We start from the raw sequence: 17,499 nt of genomic DNA on the forward strand, positions 1-17,499 counted from the left end.
GTGTAGGTTTTTGTGTGGATGTATGTTTTTCACTGCTTTGAGTGAATACCAAGGAGTACAAGTGCTGGATCATATGGTAAGCATATGTTTAGTTGTAAGAAAAAGTGTCTTCCAACATGGCTGTACCATTTTGTGTTCCCCCAGCAGTGAATGAGAGTTCCTGTTGCTCCATATCCTTGGCAGCACTTGGCGTTGTCAGTGTTTCAAATTTTGGCCCTTCTAGCAAGTGTCTAGTGGTGTCTCATTGTTGTTTTAATTTGCATTTCTCTGATAACATATGATGTGGAGCGTCTTTTCAGATCCTTGTTTACCATCCATACATCTTCTTTGGTAAGGTGTCAGTTAAGGTCTTCAGCCCATTGTTTAATTAGGTTGTTTGTTTTCTTATTGTTGAATTTTAGAGTTCTGTATTATATCTTGGATAACACATTTTTATAGCCCTGTCAGATAGGTCTTTTGCAAATATTTTCTCCCAGTATATAGCTTGTCTTTTCATTCTCTTGATGCACCTTCTTTTTTTGTGAAAAACTATCTTTGCTCCATTATAGAACTGGGACACTATGTTCAACCAAAGTTCAATAACCAAAGTTCATACTAATGACACCTAGAAAACTAAATCTACCTATAAAACAAAAATTATAACAATATGTTCTGTTTGGTAAGTCAAAATATGAAATGTTTTTTATGTATTTATATATATAATATACTTGCATATATATATATATATATGTATGTATATATATGTATGTGTGTGTGTATGTGTGCTTTTCAATGTGATTTCCCTGTTAATGGGATAAAGTTTCAATTCTAAAAAGTAATATGTGGAATATTCCATTCTCTGATAATGTCATGTAAAATCCATAGTTCTATAATATCTTTCTTATAGCTAAAGAATTGGGGAACAATAGAAAAAAGAACAGATTAAAGTGAGTTCAATTCATGTACAAATCACTTCCATTCTATTTTTTTTTTTTTTAGTTACACGTAGTGTTTTGGGAAATAAAAAAGCTCTTAATTCATGAAGGTAATACGAATAAAATTATCCTTGCATTACTCACAAAATAAAGGTGGTTGATAAACAAAAAATAATGTTGTCACTCATATTAACATCATAATAGAAAAAAGATTGCTTATAAAACATGAACAGTAAGTTCCTTGTGCAGCACATGACATGATTCCAAATGTAAGCATCCCGTGGAATTTTCTTTTGGTTCTCCTGGAGAGAGGTAAAAACTGATTGTACTCAGACCACCAATATGGGAATAATCTGGAGAATTCCCATTATGGATCTGGAATACATTTGACACAATTGACCACAGATGGCAGCATATGAATAATCCATGTTTTGCTAATTCTGCCCACTCTTGGTTCAGCCACACCCCTTTTAAGGAGAATCTGTCATCACACATGCAGAAGGTATGCAGACCTGAAGAATAGCACTACACCAGCACAACCACAAGTTAGTGGGGAGGTTGAGGGCAATTTTATCTGAAATCAAAATTATTTTAAAATATCAATAATAGGCAGTACATGTGTGAGGGTAACGTCAGGTCATATGTGACTTCAAAAGTAGAATGTGCTATCTATAATTGAGAACAGACACTGGAAAAAGGTCTGGGGAGATGTGGTGAACAGAAAACTGGGGTGCAGTTCCTCACGTGCAGAGACACTTTTGTACATTGTAGAATGAGCCGCCTCTACCCTCCTGGGATCGCATTAATTAATAATTACTGTGTTTTTGATTCACCAAGCATCCTTACATTACGCTGGGCATATTCACTTGACTGCAGAGAAACAGTCCTCTCAAATAATCCAGCAGCCGAAAGGGAATAATGAAGTCATGCCCTTCCCAGCAGTACTCCCAATATTGCCTCAGATCTGGGATTGGATCTTGACTAGGCACCATTGGCTTATGCTCTGCTTGTTTCCAAAAACTTTACCACTTACTTCTGGAGATGCAATTGGTGAAGCTATATGAACATTTAATATCAAGTCACGGAAGTCCCCATGGTGCTTCCCATTAAGTAGAAACGAATGCCTTGGCTTTATGACTTTGTTGCTTAACTCTAATAAAGACTTCCATTTTGCTAAACAGAAGTTCTTATAGTTCTTCCTTTCCATGAAACCTGAAATTAGTTGACATATAAGGCATAGCTACTACATGCACAAGAAAGATGCCGGACTTAGAAGACTGCTTAGTATGTGAGCCTCACTTGTATGTAAGCCAGGAAATAAAAGATCATACATACCTAAGAGAAAGTCTCTTCTTTTTTTAAAAAAAAATTATTTATTTATTTGAGAGAGAGAGTAAGCTCAAGTGGGGGAGGGGCAGACAGAGAGGGAGACAGAATCCTAAGCAGAATCCAAGCTGAGTGCAGAGCCTGACACAGGGTGACCTGAGCCAAAATCAAGAGTCAGATGCTTAACTGACTGAGCCACCCAGGTGCCCCTAATCTTTGCTTCTTAAAGATTAATAACATAACCAACAGTTTTAACAGTCCGTGACATTTTATTTTTAAGATTTTATTTATTTATTGAGAGAGCACGTGTGCTTGTGGGGGAGAGGGAGCAGGAGCAGAGGGAGAGGGAGAAGCAAACTCCCCGCTGAGTGGGGAGCCTGATGCAGGACTTGATCCCAGGACCCTGGGATCATCTCCATTTAAAATATGCACTTTGAATTTGGGGGCTTTTTTTTCTTAATCGTATATTAATTTATTTCAGGCCCTCCCTTCAGAAGACGATCTTGTTACCCCGAATTTTTAAAATAGCCAAAGCCTAAAAGAATCTGCTAATTACTTGTGGGCCAAATCTCTAGATCTGAGGAGGCCCAGATTCCCGAAAACAACAAAAAAGGCATTTTAAAAATACTCAGGTAATATGCAATGTGAAAATTGCATCTTACTCAGGTTCTCTATATTGGAAAAATAAAAACTGAAATGTGTAATTCCGGAGTTACTGCAAAAATAATGGTTAAAACCCTAAGCCACTTAATACACCAGTGTTACCACACACTTAAAAACTGCATTTTCCCCAATGTGTGATGGGTAGTGTTGTACCAGCAAAGATAACTATACATGTACGATCTTCTTCATGCTCATAAAAGTTGGGTTAGAGAAACTAATCTTTGAGTTATCAACTGAATCATATAAATTGCTTAGCACCAGAACTATAATTTGAGAATGCTCAATAGATATTAATATTTCTCTATTTATATCTATCTACTAAAGGGTTTTAACATGCTCAAGTATACATATTAATTCATATCAGTATGATAAAACCTCATTTTACTTTATGGTCAGTATTTTAAGAAATTATGTTTATTTGAAACCTATCATTCCAATTGAAATGTTTTCATCAGCTCCCATTTGATAAAAAAGATAGTGAATGGTCCTGAGTTCTTAATGTGCCTTGGTTTTTAGATGATCATAAGGGTAAAAATAATAATCACTTTAATTTTCTTTAGTAATTATTTGAAGTTAGTTAGTTCTAAAAAAGGCTTTGTTCTTTGTTTATTCGTTCTAATTCTCTAAAGAAATTCTAGGCGATATTGTCTAAGGACTCCAAAATGTTATTCATTTATATGGTTTAATAACTGCATTCTATAGTGTGTTTAAGAATAATTTGTAGGAAAAAATCTTATTTTTTTATGAGAATAATAATTCCATTAGAAGCCTATCCCTTTACCCACATGGCCTCAATGAAGTATTTTGACTACAAGAATATGCAAGTTATGCAAGTTACTGTATACTGTCCTTACTCCCATCTAGGCTTTTCTTTTAAATTTCACTTTGCTCTTGATGTGGTTTTGTTTTCTTCTGACTTCAGTTTAATTTTGTTAAAACATAAACTGAGGCATATTAAAAATTTTAATCATTTATTTGGGTAAAAATGGTTTCAAATCAGACAGCACCAAACCAAAAGTGGTTAGAAGCTCTCAGAAGTGATCCGCCAATAGGAACTAGGGGAAAGACTTTTATAGAGAAGACACAGAAGCAAAGAAAGAAATTATTTGATTGGCTGTAGCTTAAACAGTTGCCTAATTTGGAAAAACCTAGTTGTTCCCTTGTGATTGGTCATCCTTGGGTGCCTTGAGGCATTATAAGCTTAGGCTTGGGGTTGCTTATGAAGGCTACTAAGACATTAAGCCACCTCAGTTTAATGGTTTCCTTGTTTAATTAACAACAATTTCAAACTGTTTTTTACTGTCATGAGCGCCTTTTCTTTTCTGCTTTTTAATGCCATCTCTTCTTACCACCCCACTCCCTAACCACCACTGTGCAAGTGACACCTACAGCTACAACATACCAGTTTCTTTTCCCCCCAAATTTATTGAGAAACAATTGGCATACATCACTCTTCAGGTTGAAGTCATCTAGCGTGATGGTTTGATATACTTATATTGTAAAATGGTTACCACAATTGGTTCAGCTCACATCTATCTTCTCATATAGGTACAATAAAAAGAAAAGAAAGAAAAGGGGGGGGGGAGTTTCTTCTTGCAATGAGAACTTTTAGGATTTCCTCTCTGAACAACTTTCTTATCCATCCTACAGCACCTACCCTGTTTCTAACTGCCTTTCTGTTTATCTTTTTTTTTTTTTTTCAACTTCTGGTCCAAATAAGTTCAAATCTCTCAAGTAGTTTGCTCATGCAATTTCCTCTTTTAAAGATTCTCAGGGCATGTATCATTAAAAAAGCACAGTAAAAGGCAACATTATTTCTCACTAAAATTACAAAGAAATTTAAACAAAAGGTGATGTTTATTCAATTTCCTACTTTGTGCCACGCTCCGCATTTTAACAATAAAACTTGTGTTTGTCTCCCTTGGTACCATGAGCAAGGAAAACATAGACGGACAGACAGTGATGGGGGAATTCCTAAATGGGAGCAGTTAGCAGCTTTTGAAATGTAGAAGATGTTCAAGAAGAAAAGAAAAAGGAAATGAAACTGAATCATGAAACAATAAATGATTCCAAAAAAGTGATTTGGCTGGAAAGTCAGTAAACTGTAGCCCCTGGGCTAAATCCAGGACCTGTTTTTGTAGTCTACTTGCTAAGAATGATTTTTATATTTGTGTATGTTTGGAAAAGCAAGCAAACGTATTTGTATGTGAAAATTGAGAAATTACAGTTTTGTCTCCAGCAATGAAGTGTATTGAAACACTACCATATTCTTTCATCTCATGCGTTGTCTGTGATGACTTTCATACTCCAATAGCAGAGTCAAGCCATTGCAACAAAGAGCCTTTGACACGCAGCACCTAAAACATTTCTTTTCTAGCCCTCTACAGAAAAGTCTGCTGACCCCTGATTTAGAACATTTCCCCAACCTAGTTTTTCCTAGCTGATCAAATCATTGTGCATTGACTAGCACTCTGGGATTTCAAGTCTAAATAAACCAATAATCAGCTAGTACATTCAGATTTTTCCAGGAGAGTTTTCTTGACAATCACTCAAGAATGGTGCACACAGCCAGTAAAAGCAGATGCCTTGGTGTATTTGTTACTTTAAAAAAAAAAAAAAAGTTAAACTGTTTATTTTGTTATTTTGAGATAACTCACATGCAGTTGTAAGACAAAACAGAGAGATACCACGTATGATTTACCCAGTTTTCTCCAGTGGTAACATCTTGAAAACTACAGTACAGTATCACAACTTAGATACTGACATGAATACACTCAAGATCCAAAATATTTCCATCACCATAAGGATTCCTCATGTTGCCCTTTTATAGTCACACCCACTTCCATTCTATTCCCACCCCCACCTTGAAACCCTTAAACACTAATCTGTTTTTCATCTCTATAATTGTATCATTTCAAGAATTTAGAAATGTAGGGGCGCCTGGGTAGTGCAGTCCTTAAGCGTCTGCCTTCAGCTCAGGGCGTGATCCCGGCGTTCTGGGATCGAGCCCCACATCAGGCTCCTCTGCTGGGAGCCTGCTTCTTTCTCTCCCACTCCCCCTGCTTGTGTTCCCTCTCTCGCTGGCTGTCTCTCTGTCAAATAAATAAATAAAATCTCTAAAAAAAAAAGAATTTAGAAATGTAGTCATATAGAATGCAACCTTTGAGGTTACAGCATAATCTGGGGCCACTCAGCTTAATTCTCTTGAAATCATACAGGTTGTTGAGCATATCAATACTTGGTTCTTCTTTATTCCTGACTAGTATCACATCCTATGGATGTACCATAGTTTGTTTGACTACTCATCAGTTGAAGGACATCTGGGTTGTTTCCAGTTTGGAGCTATTATGAAAAGAGTTGTTGTAAATATTCATGTACAGGTTTTTGCATGAATATAAATTTTCATTTCTTTGGGATAAATGCCCAAGAGCCAAATTATTGGGTTGTATGATAAGCATATGTTTAGCTTTTTGGTTTTTTTTCTTTTTGGGGGGGTGAGGGAGAGAGGGCGAAAGGAAGAGAGGGAGAGAGAAAATCTTAGGTAGGCTCCACACCCAGCATGGAGCCTGACATGGGGCTCGATCTCACAACCCTGAGATCATGACCAGAGCCAAAATCGCAGGTCAGACGCTTAACCAACTGAGCCAACTAGGGGCCCCAGCATATATTTAGTTTTTAAAAGAAAATGATAGACTGTTTTCCAGAGTTGCTGTACCATTGTACATTTCTCATCAGCAGTAATGTGCGTGCCAATATCCTCACCAATGTTTGGAGTTGTCACTATTTTGCTTTGTTTTGTTTTATCTCTTCTAATAGGCATGTCGTGATATTTCATTGTTTTAATCGGCATTTTTCTAATGGCTAAGGATATTCAACATCTTTTAATGTGTTTGTTTGCCATCTGTATATCCTTTTGGATGAAATGTCTCTTATCTTTTGCCCATTTTCCATTTGGATTGTTTGATTTGTTGTTGTTGTTACTGTTGAGTTGTGAGAGTTCTTTAGATTGTCTAGACATTGGTTCTCTGTCAGGTATGTGGTTTGAAAATATTCTCTTCCAATCTGCAACTTGTCTTTTTATCCTTCTAATGGAATTTTTTATGGAGCAAAAGTTTTTAATTTTGATGAAGATCAATTTATCAGTTTTTATGGATTGTGATTTTGGTGTCAATTCTAGGAACATTTTACCTAGCCCCAGACCCCAAAGATTTTGTTTGAAGTTATTACCTAGAAGTTTTATACTTTTATGTTTACATGTAAGTCTGTAATCCACTCTGAGTTAATTTTTGTATAGGATGTATAAATTTTGTATAGATATAAGTCAAAGTTCTTGCTCTCTCTTTTTGTGCTCCCTCCAGTACCACTTGTTGAAAAGACTAACTTTCCTCCATTGAAATGGTTTTGCATCTTTGTCAAAAATCAGTTGGGCATATATGTGTGGGTTTATTTCTAGCTTCCCTGTTCTGTTTCATTGATCGACATGCTTATTTCGTTGCCAATACATCAGTCATGATTACAATCAAATAGTAATCTATTGTTATATTTATTATTAATAACATACTATTATATAGATAGATAATATACCTAATATTAGTATACTAAATAATATACTATTATATGTCTTGAAATTAGACAATTCCTCCCAATATATTTTTTCCAAAATTGTTTTAGCTATTCTAGTTCCTAATCCTTTGCATTTCAATATAAAGTTTAGAATAATTTTGCATATCTCTATCAAAAATTTTCCTTAATTTTGGTGGAAATTGCATTAAACCTTTATATCCACTTGAGAAGAATTGACATCTATGTTGAGACTTGCAATCCATGAACATGATAGCTCTTTCCAGATTTCTTAGGTTTCTTTCATCAGCATACAAGTTCTATACATTTTTTTTAGACCTATACCTAAGTGTTTAAATTTTGAGTGATTTTAATTAATATTGTTTTTATATTTCTATGTTTTATTTCCCTTTTTTTTTCACGTTATTACACCAGCTAGAATAGAACTTGAAGCATTAAATCAAATAGATAGTAAGGGTGAACATCCTTGCCTTATTGCTGATCTTATGGGGACGGCATTTAGTTTTTCACCATTAAGTAGAATGCTAACTATAGTGGATTTTTTTTAAGGTTTTATTTATTTATTTGACAGAGATAGAGACAGCCAGCGAGAGAGGGAACACAAGCAGGGGGAGTGGGAGAGGAAGAAGCAGGCTCCCAGCAGAGGAGCCTGATGTGGGGCTCAATCCCAGGACTCCAGGATCACGCCCTGAGCCAAAGGCAGACGCTTAAGGACTGAGCCACCCAGGTGCCCCTGGATTTTTTTTTTTTTATAGAAGATCTTTGTCAAACTAAGGATGTTTCCCTCCATTCCTGATTGTCAGAGTTTTCAATCATGAGTGGGTGCTGAATTTTTCTTCATCTATTAATATCATGATGTGATAATTCTTCTTTAGCCTATTTATGGTGGATTATATTGATTGATTTCAGAATATTGAACCAGACTTGCATTCATGGAATAACTTTCAACTAGTCGTGGTATATAATTCTTTTTATAGATTTCGGAATTCTATTTTCTAGTACAGTATTAACGATTTTAAATCGATGTTTGTGAGGGATATTGGTCTGTGTGTTTCTCTTTTTCTACTGTGTTTGTCTATGTTAGTATCAGGATAATATTCGTCTCATAAAATAAATTGGAAATTGTCCCCTCTTGTATTTTCTAAAACAAATTGTGTAGAACATGTGTGTGTTAAGTCTTCTTTAAATATTTGTTAGAATTATCCAACAAAACCATCCAGGTTTGGAGTTTTCTTTTCGAGGGAGTTTTTAAGTTACAAATTCAATTTCCTTAATAGTTACATGGTTATTCAAATAATCTAACTCATATTCATTGAGTTGGGTAATTTTTATTATTGAGGAATTGGTCCACTCCATCTAAGTTGTCTAAGTTCTATGTTTAGGGCTTGTAGTTTTCCATTATTGTCTAGAGGTCTGTAGTGATATGCCTGTCTCATTCCTGATTGGCAGTTTGTCTTTTCTTTTTTTTATTTGTCAGTCATACTGGAGGCTTGTCAAGAAGTTTATCGATCTTTTCAAAGAACAAACTCATGGCTTCATTGATTTTCTCTACTTTTTTTCTGTTTTTCAATTTCATTTATTTGTATTATTATTATTATTATTATTATTATTATTATTATTTTGCCTTAGGTTGATTTTAGTCTTCTTTTTCTTGGTTCTTGAGATTGGAGTTTGTATCGTTGATTTGAGACTTTTCTCTTTTCTAGTGTATGTAATCAGTGCTATCAGTTTCCCTCTGAGCACTGCTATAGCTTTGTCCCACAAATTTTGCTATATTCTATTTTCAATTTCATTCATTCCAGTGTATTTTTTCCTTGTTTTCCTCTTTGACTTATGGTTATTTAGAAGTGTGTTGATTAGCTTCCAAGTGTTTAGAGATTTTCCCATTATCTTTCTATTGTTGGTTTCTGATTTGATTCCATTTTGGTCAGAAAACATACTCTGTAGGATTTTGGATTTGTTGATAATTGCTTTATGGACCAGGATATGGCTTATCTTGGAATGTATTTGTGGGCCCTTGAAAAGAATGTGTATTCTTTTATTGTTGGGTATATTTTCTAAAAATATCAATTAGATCCTGTTTGTTGATGATATTAAGTTCTATATGCTTCCTAATTTTCTATCAGTTGTTCTAGGTGTGTTGAAGTTTACAACTATAATCATGGATTTGTCTATTTTTTTCTATTTTGCCAGTTTTTATTCCATACATTTTGTAGCTCTTTCATGTATACACATTCAGGGTTGTTATGTTTTCTTGTTGGATATTCCTTTTAATCATTTTATGATGTTTATTTCTGTTTCTGGTAATTTTTTTACTTTGAAAGTCTTTGATATTAATGTTGCTATTCCTGCTTTATTTGATTAATATTTGCATAAGACATAAATATAATGTGTGTGTAATATATATGTATAGAAATACATATGTTCATATATGTGCATGTGTGTGTATATATATATATATATATATATATATATGTTGTTTCCATGCTTTTACTTTAAATCTGTGTATATCATTGTATTTGAATCAAGTTCCTTTTGGACAGCATATAATTAAGTCACATTTTTTTTAAATCCACTAAGCATATTTCTGCCATTTAATTGGTATATTCAGACAATTTACATTCAATTTAATTTTTTTTGAGAGGGGGGAGGGGGAGAGAAAGAATCTTAAGCAGGCTCCATGCCTAGCTTGGAGCCCCATGTGGGGCCCAATCTCATGACCCTGAGATCATGACCTGAGCCAAAATCAAGAGTTGGAGCCTTAACCAACTGAGCCATCCAGGCACCCCTCAATTTAATTATTGATATGTTATGGCTTAAGGCTGCCATTTGATTCTTTGTTTTTTTCCTCTTTGTTTTTCATTTCACCTGACTTCCTGTGTGTTATTTAAACACTTTTTAGAATTTTTAGAATTTTGACTTCCTAGTATTTTTCAGTGTATTTCTTAGTGTAGTTTTTAGTGGTTGTTTTATGTATTAGATTTTATATACATAACATCACAATGAACTGGTGTCTTCATTTTACTTGTTCAAGTGAAGTACAGAAACTTTACCTCCCTTTTTGTACCTTTATCCATACCCATTTATAATATAATAGTCTGAAGTATTTCTTCTACATACATTTAGAATCACGTTAAATTTTTGTTTCTGCCATCAAACATAATTTAGAAAAACGGAAAGTCGATTATTTTTACTCATATTTTTGTTACTGAATTCTTTACTCCTTTCTAAAGGTCCAAGGTTCTCTTTTATCATCTCCTTTCTGTTTAGACAACTTCCTTAACTATTCTTTTAAGGAGGGTCTACTGTTGAAAAATTATATTATTTTTCCTTCATCTGATAATGTCTTGATTTCCCCTTCAGTCCTAAAGGATATTTTCCATGCTTAGGATTCTGGATTGACAGTTCTTTTCTCTCAGCCATTAAAAATGTTGTACCCCTTACTTCTGGCCTCCATGGTTTCTGATGAGAAATTTACTTGTCGGAATTGTTTTTTCTCCAAAGGAAGATTATGTTTTTCTCTTCCTGCTTTCAAGATTTTTTCTTTGTCTTTAGTTTTCAGGTGTTTGACTAGATGTATTTTGATATGGATGTCTTTTTTTTTTTTTTTTTTTCTTGCTTGTGGTTTGCTCAGCCTACTAAATCTGCCAGCCTTTTACTAAATTTGGGGAGTTTGGGGCTATTACTTTTTTTTAGCATGTTTTATGCCTTGCCCTCTTTCCTTTCTCTTTCTGGGACTCCCACAGGCACAAAAGTTTTTTCTTTTATTATAGTTCCACAGTTGGTGAGTCTCTGTTTATTTTTTTTTAGTATATTTTCTCTGTGTGGTTCAGTCTGGATCATTTTTATTTTCTCTCTCCTCATTCACTGGTTCTTTCCTTTGTCTCCTGCATTTTTTTATTTATCATAGTTATCATATTTTTCAGTTTTAAAAGTTCGTATCTGGCTATTCTAGAAAGCCTTTATTTCTTTGATAAGGCTTTTTTTTTGGAATTATGTTCATAATTTTTCATTGAAACATTTTCATGGTGGCTGCTTTAAAATCTTTGTGAGATAATTCTAATATCTCTATTATCTTGGTGTTCACAAGTATTGATGTCTTTTTACATTCAGTTTGAAATGTTTCTGCTTCTTTGTATGACAAATGATTTTCAGTTGAAACCTGGACATTTGGGGTATTATGAGACTCTGGATATTATTTAGACCTTCTATTTTAGCTAGCTTCCTCTGACACCACTCCAGGAGAGAAAGGGGGCACACCTTGTTATTGCCAGGAATAGCCTTGCCACCTGTGTGGGAGGGCTCTGTGTTCCTCCTGCGTGGGAGTGAGAGTTCCTATTCCCCAGGAGGCTTCCACTGATACTTTCCTGGCCAGGAGAGATGTCAATGGTTTGTTATTGCCCCCATCGTGGCCTCTCCTGGCACCTTACAGGTTGGGGAATTGTAGGGCTGGACAATTTCTAATGTCCCGACTCTCTACTAGGCCTCCTCTGTCCAATACAACCTTAGTAGGGAGGGAGAATGGTGCCTCATTTGGTGGGTTTGGGTGGAAGTCCAGGAGACCTATGTAGTCTCCACTGACACTACATTGGGTTAGGGTAGGGAACTTGTTATCCCTTGACAGCGACAAAAGTCCCAATTTCCTACTCAGACTTCTTTACACCACTCTGGGGTTGGAGAGAAGTTGGGATGCTTTGTTCTAGCCTACCAAGGGTCTGTGGGAGGCTCCCCATTGGGCTTTTGCAGGTATGGGGGTGGCTGTTTGTATGGTGTCTGACTAGAGCAAAGTAGTATTTCCCCAGTGCTTTCTGTCTTTCTAGGCTGCTGCTTTCTCGGTCCTTTGGCTACAAAGAACAGGCTTTTGTTAGGACTTCTCTGGTGTGCACCAATTGGTATCTCTGGGTTGCCGGCTTCTTCCACTCTAAGTTTTGGATAGATGAGGCAAAAATAAAATCCAGGGAATCACTACAATGTTGTTCCTTAGGTCCTGAGGTCCCTGGCTGTTTTGTCCTCTTCTCTCCATCATTCAGAGACTCCTTACATTTGTTTTATGTATGATGTCCAGGGTTTTTAGTTGTATCTAGCAGGAAGATTAGGAAACATCTGTCTACTACATCTTCCCAGAAGTGAATTTCTCCCATTTCTTTCTTTTTTTCTCTCTCTCTTTTCTTTGTTTTTTAATTGGCAGGGCAACATACAATTTTTGCACTGGTTTCTATAGAGAACTTAAACAGAATTATGAAAAGGTGACTAATAAATTTTCCATTAAAAGGAGAAAATTTGAGACAAAGAACGCATATCTATCTATAATTTACTTTTCAATATCTGTTTCACTTCCACTTTCCAATTTCAACTAGTTTGTTTCTTGATTACTTTATCACTGATAAATGTGCCTTTAGCATTTTATGGCAATGATTACATGTAGAAGTAAGCTTTTTTCCCTTGAAAGTTCTCATTGAATGACTCCTGCATGGGGGCATGTTCTCTTGATTCATTGCTGTTCTCCTGTGCCTGTCACAAGGCCCGCCCACATACGAATACTTAATAAATATCTGCTGAATAAGGGAATGAGAACTGAAAATTCAAATTTCTTATTCTGTGAGAGCTTATCTCCTTTATTCTTGCTGTGCTGAAGCCTGGGACACATGTGTCTGCAGCCTGCGCTTGATTCCCACCGGGCACCCTAAGCATGTGCTTAGGGCATTAGCAAAATTTGCCCAGAATTCTGCAATCTAGAGTAAAGCAATTTTAGTTTCAGCACATGTGTCAGTTTTTGCTTTATGGTTTAGAGTTGTTTGTATTTTGAATTACAAATGGAGAGGACACCAGAATGGTCCCCATGTGTGTATGCGCGTGCACTCGTGAACATTCGCTCCTATCACTTCTAAAAAAAGTGACCCAAAGGACATGGCACAAAAAAGACCACAGAGACCCCAAACAGGATCTGTTTCTTAGATCCCGGAATTTTTTTGGGGGGGATGGGGATGATGAATTTTTAAGCAAATCATGGTTTGATGATCTTTTTTACATCTTTGTCCTATAATGTGTGATGTGTGGGCGTCCGTCCATGGAGGAGGGATAATGTTAGTCCATCGTTTTATAAAACCCTGAATATGATTTTAAATTTTTTGCAAGCATAACAATACTTTAGATAAAGTTCTCCCGTCATTGAACCATTTTTAAATGCAGGTAATAGAACATGATTCTTCTTAGCACTCCTGAATATGTTTGGTTTAAATACTAATCATAATACTGGCTTTCCCGCTTGGCTTTAGAGTCTGCTTCAAGTGATGGTGAAAGATTGAATTCACTATACTTTTGTTAGAAAGTCTGGAAATGTTCATCCATGGACACTTTCATCGCCTGCTAGAATGGAAATTGACTGGGGAGGGGGGCCCGTTTCATTTTATTGCCTAAGAGGTGTTGATAACATGCCCTACATCTTTCCAAGGCATCTTTCATGCCAAACAGGCAAACTGTAGCTAGCGAAGGAACAGAAAGAGCACTTCTTACATGAGTCATTCCCAGCAAACTTGCACAGCAGCTGTGCTAGGTACTGATGAGGATTACCACAGAACCCAGTTGCAAGATTTTGTGTGGTCGAGGAGACAACTGCCTGTCTCAGGGGACCACTTTGAAGGGGATTGTGGCAATAATGCATCCCTACTGTTGTGGGTGGATTTCGTGGCCATGGAGTACGAAATCAGTGCCAAATAAAATCAGAAAGTAATAGAAAGCGAGAAGAATCTCACAGATTTTAAACCTTCATGGGAGAGACTAGCAAATGCCCTGAGCTTGTTGCATTTACTAGTTAGGAAAAGGAGGCAGAGGAAGGGATGCGTTTAACTCCGAAAACTTGCAGGGCTTCGGTCTTTTCATTTGCGAACCATTTGGGTGTGTTGTGAAATCAAGTTGCAGAGTAGGCATGTTCAGACCTTTATTTGCTACAGTTAGTAGGAAAGATCCCCCCCACCCCCACCTTAAATAAAAGAAGCCAGAGTTTTCTGTGCAAACTGAAACAGGCGTTGCAAGAATCAGATTCACTTTGGACGAGTCTTCACATTCCAAGTCATCATTGCATTAGGCAGCACAATTCCATCTCTGGTTGATGGGCAGAAAAAGTGGGCAGCTTGCCAGGTAGACGTTTCCATGACTCCCAGCCCCCAAAGGTGATGCGTTTTTCAGCTAATTCAATGAAGAGTGGGCTGAACTTTGGGTCTAAACGAGACAATAGCTGCCTTCGCAGTATCAGCAGAATGGTTGATGGGAATGCACTCTACATTTGGCAGAGAATCATGTGACCTTACGACTGAGATTTTGTGATGGTGCCAACGGAGACTTGGAAAGCAGCAACCGTCCTGACTTTTTTCTTCTTTTCTAGCATGGCTCAGAAAATGGTGGATCTTAATACTTGACTTTAGCCAGACTCAGCAAGCGACTGAGCTTTGAAGCACAACTTCGCCTTTATTCTGGGTTTTTGGCAGGCCACCAGGAGGCTGTCCCTTTCACGCCTGATAAATTCTGCTGCTTATCTCTAAATAGGAAAAAAAATAAAAGGAAAAATATAAACAGAATATTGAGGCATAACAAGTGAATCCTAAAATTGTATGTGCTTTTTGTTTTTTGGCTTTTTTTACTGCTGATTTTTTTAAACGTTAATACCCTTTCTGCTTGCTGAAGAATCCAAGTACTTTTTTTTTTTTTTTTTTTTTGGTTTATAATGAACAGGCATTTGAACAGGGCAAACAGGACGGCCGCAGCAGTGAGCATGAGATCATTGCAGCCGTGTAGCAAACTGGCACCCTGCCTTCTCACCCTTTTGGTTCAGGAGACAAACGTGTGCAATCCTCATTTCTAAAGTCAGCTCAGCCTGGAAGGATTCCTGGTCTCTCCCACCTTCTACCATTCTGCTGCCAGGGACAGCAAGGATTGGTGCAGCTTCTGCGCAGTTCTTTGTGCCTGGAATACCGAGAAGGAAGAAAAAGAAGACAAGCACCCTGGTCCTTTTCTCCAAGAAATAACAGGAGCCCTGAAGAAAAAAAAAATCTGAGTTTGTCGTACTCCATGCAACAGTGCTGAAAAAAAATGAGCCGCTCCTGCTTAAAAACAAAAACAAAAACAAACAAACAAAAATCCAAACCAAAACAAACCAAAAAAAAGCAAACATTGGCTTGTATACCTACAGAGACATCGGGCTTTGTAAAGCAGCTTTGTAAGGCAACATAACCAAATGAGCCTTCCTTATTTTTATTATTTCAAAAATATGGCATAATTAGCAATATATTGCACTTGGTGAAATCGCACCTTTCATATCAGGTATAACTTTTTTTGTTGTTTCTTTTTAAGCCTACTCTTAGATAAAAGGGGATCCTTGAACTTTCGATGTACTCTTGTTTAGCTCATCACCCACTTTCCTCTTATTAACTTTTTCCTTTTGCTGTCTTGCTCTAATCCTGATTAGAATAGAAACTTAAGTAAAAATAGAAAAATGTCTATGGAAAAGACGGTACATGTTTTTATTTTGGTTATACATCGAAGTTTGGAAAGACATTAATATGTTATCTGTGCTTTTCACGTACGGTATTAGTTTTTGCTATCTAAGAGAAGTGAACGTTTAGTCCTCGTTGTTTAAAGAAACTAAATCTTTTATTTGTTGTGACTCATAATTTGAAATGTGAAAGAAGAAACTTTTTGAACTTCTAAAAAAGGGTCATATTAGAAGATACATTAAACTGCTGAGAAATAAAATTAGTTTGGGGGAAGTTGTATTTAAATTATTTACCAGGATTTCAGTATAACCGAAGTAGGGATGAAAAGATCATGTTCTCAGTTGCTAAATAGAAAAGAAGCTTGTTCCACAATAATACTCTCTTTTAAAATATATTTTAAAAGAAGCATTTGTCTTAGGGCAGTTACAGAGAGCATTGGAAATATCCATTAAGTGTTTTAGTGGAGAAAGTACATACAAACTTGTTTTAAGTTTAAAGCAATGATTGGCTCAGCAGATAAATGCATTGCATTCTAATTATTTTGTCTATTTGTAGGAGTAAATTGCTAAGCAATTTAAGCATTTTATAACAAAACCCAGTTTTGTCTGGTTCAATGGGAAGGGATAAGCAGATGTATTCCACCTATTTTAATTTTGATTAAAACTCTTTCTAAACATGGTTAAAAATTGTTAAAAAGAGAGAGTGCTTCTTAAAAATACAGCGTATATAAATGAAGACTATAATTTGCATGTTAAGAATTGATGCTATAATATTCTCCATGAAAAGAATAAACTTTGAGCAAACTGTTGTGCTTTTAAAATCATATTTTATCAAATTGAAAATATGTGAACAAAGAGAAAATATCATAGAACTGATGAATTCTACCTCCTTTTTTGTTATTCTACGAAGAATTATGGGAAATTACAATTACCCTATATACTGATAACATTCAAATAAAACGTTTTATTAAGTTTATCGGTTATTGTTCACTAATTATTTAAAAAATAGCTCTTGTTCCTTTATGCTGCCTCAGCTAATGGAACATCAACTTTCACAGGCTTAATTAACATTTATAAACCTGTTTTCATGTTTCAAGATCCTTTAGTTGAAAAACATTATTTTAAATGTTATTTTTAGGAGCCATTAATCTCTACACTCTTAATTATCTTATTAAGCTCCATGCCAAATCCAAATCTCTTTTCAGCTTTCACTAGTTCATTGTGCAAAACCTAGTCGCTTCTTTAACAGCTATGCCTCCTTTCACTTTCAAAACTGTTACTGTGAAAACAACACCAACCAAAATGAACGCGTAAATGCAAACTATGAAACCACATTATATGTCATATGAGTAGCCTTGGGTGGGGCTCTAGGAGTCTTCCAAGCCTTTAAAAAAAATACTTTAAAAGGTTTTGCCCATTTTGATATTGTGTTTTCTTCTCGATCATCTACCGTCATTCCTACCATCCAGCCAGATGATCCTCCTAGACAGCAGTTGTCTGATATTTCTCCTTTTGTGGTTGTTCTAG

At 35.9% G+C, this 17,499-nt stretch overlaps 1 long non-coding RNA gene across 7 annotated transcripts in view; it reads left to right on the forward strand.

Moving 5' to 3' along the window:
* Window positions 1–17,499, forward strand: part of LOC125281477 (uncharacterized) — a 438,012-nt gene that overhangs the window by 285,229 nt on the left and 135,284 nt on the right. The window lies entirely within an intron of this gene.

Source organism: Ursus arctos, unplaced genomic scaffold (assembly GCF_023065955.2).
Source record: "Ursus arctos isolate Adak ecotype North America unplaced genomic scaffold, UrsArc2.0 scaffold_4, whole genome shotgun sequence".
In the NCBI taxonomy this organism is placed as follows: Eukaryota; Metazoa; Chordata; class Mammalia; order Carnivora; family Ursidae; genus Ursus; species Ursus arctos.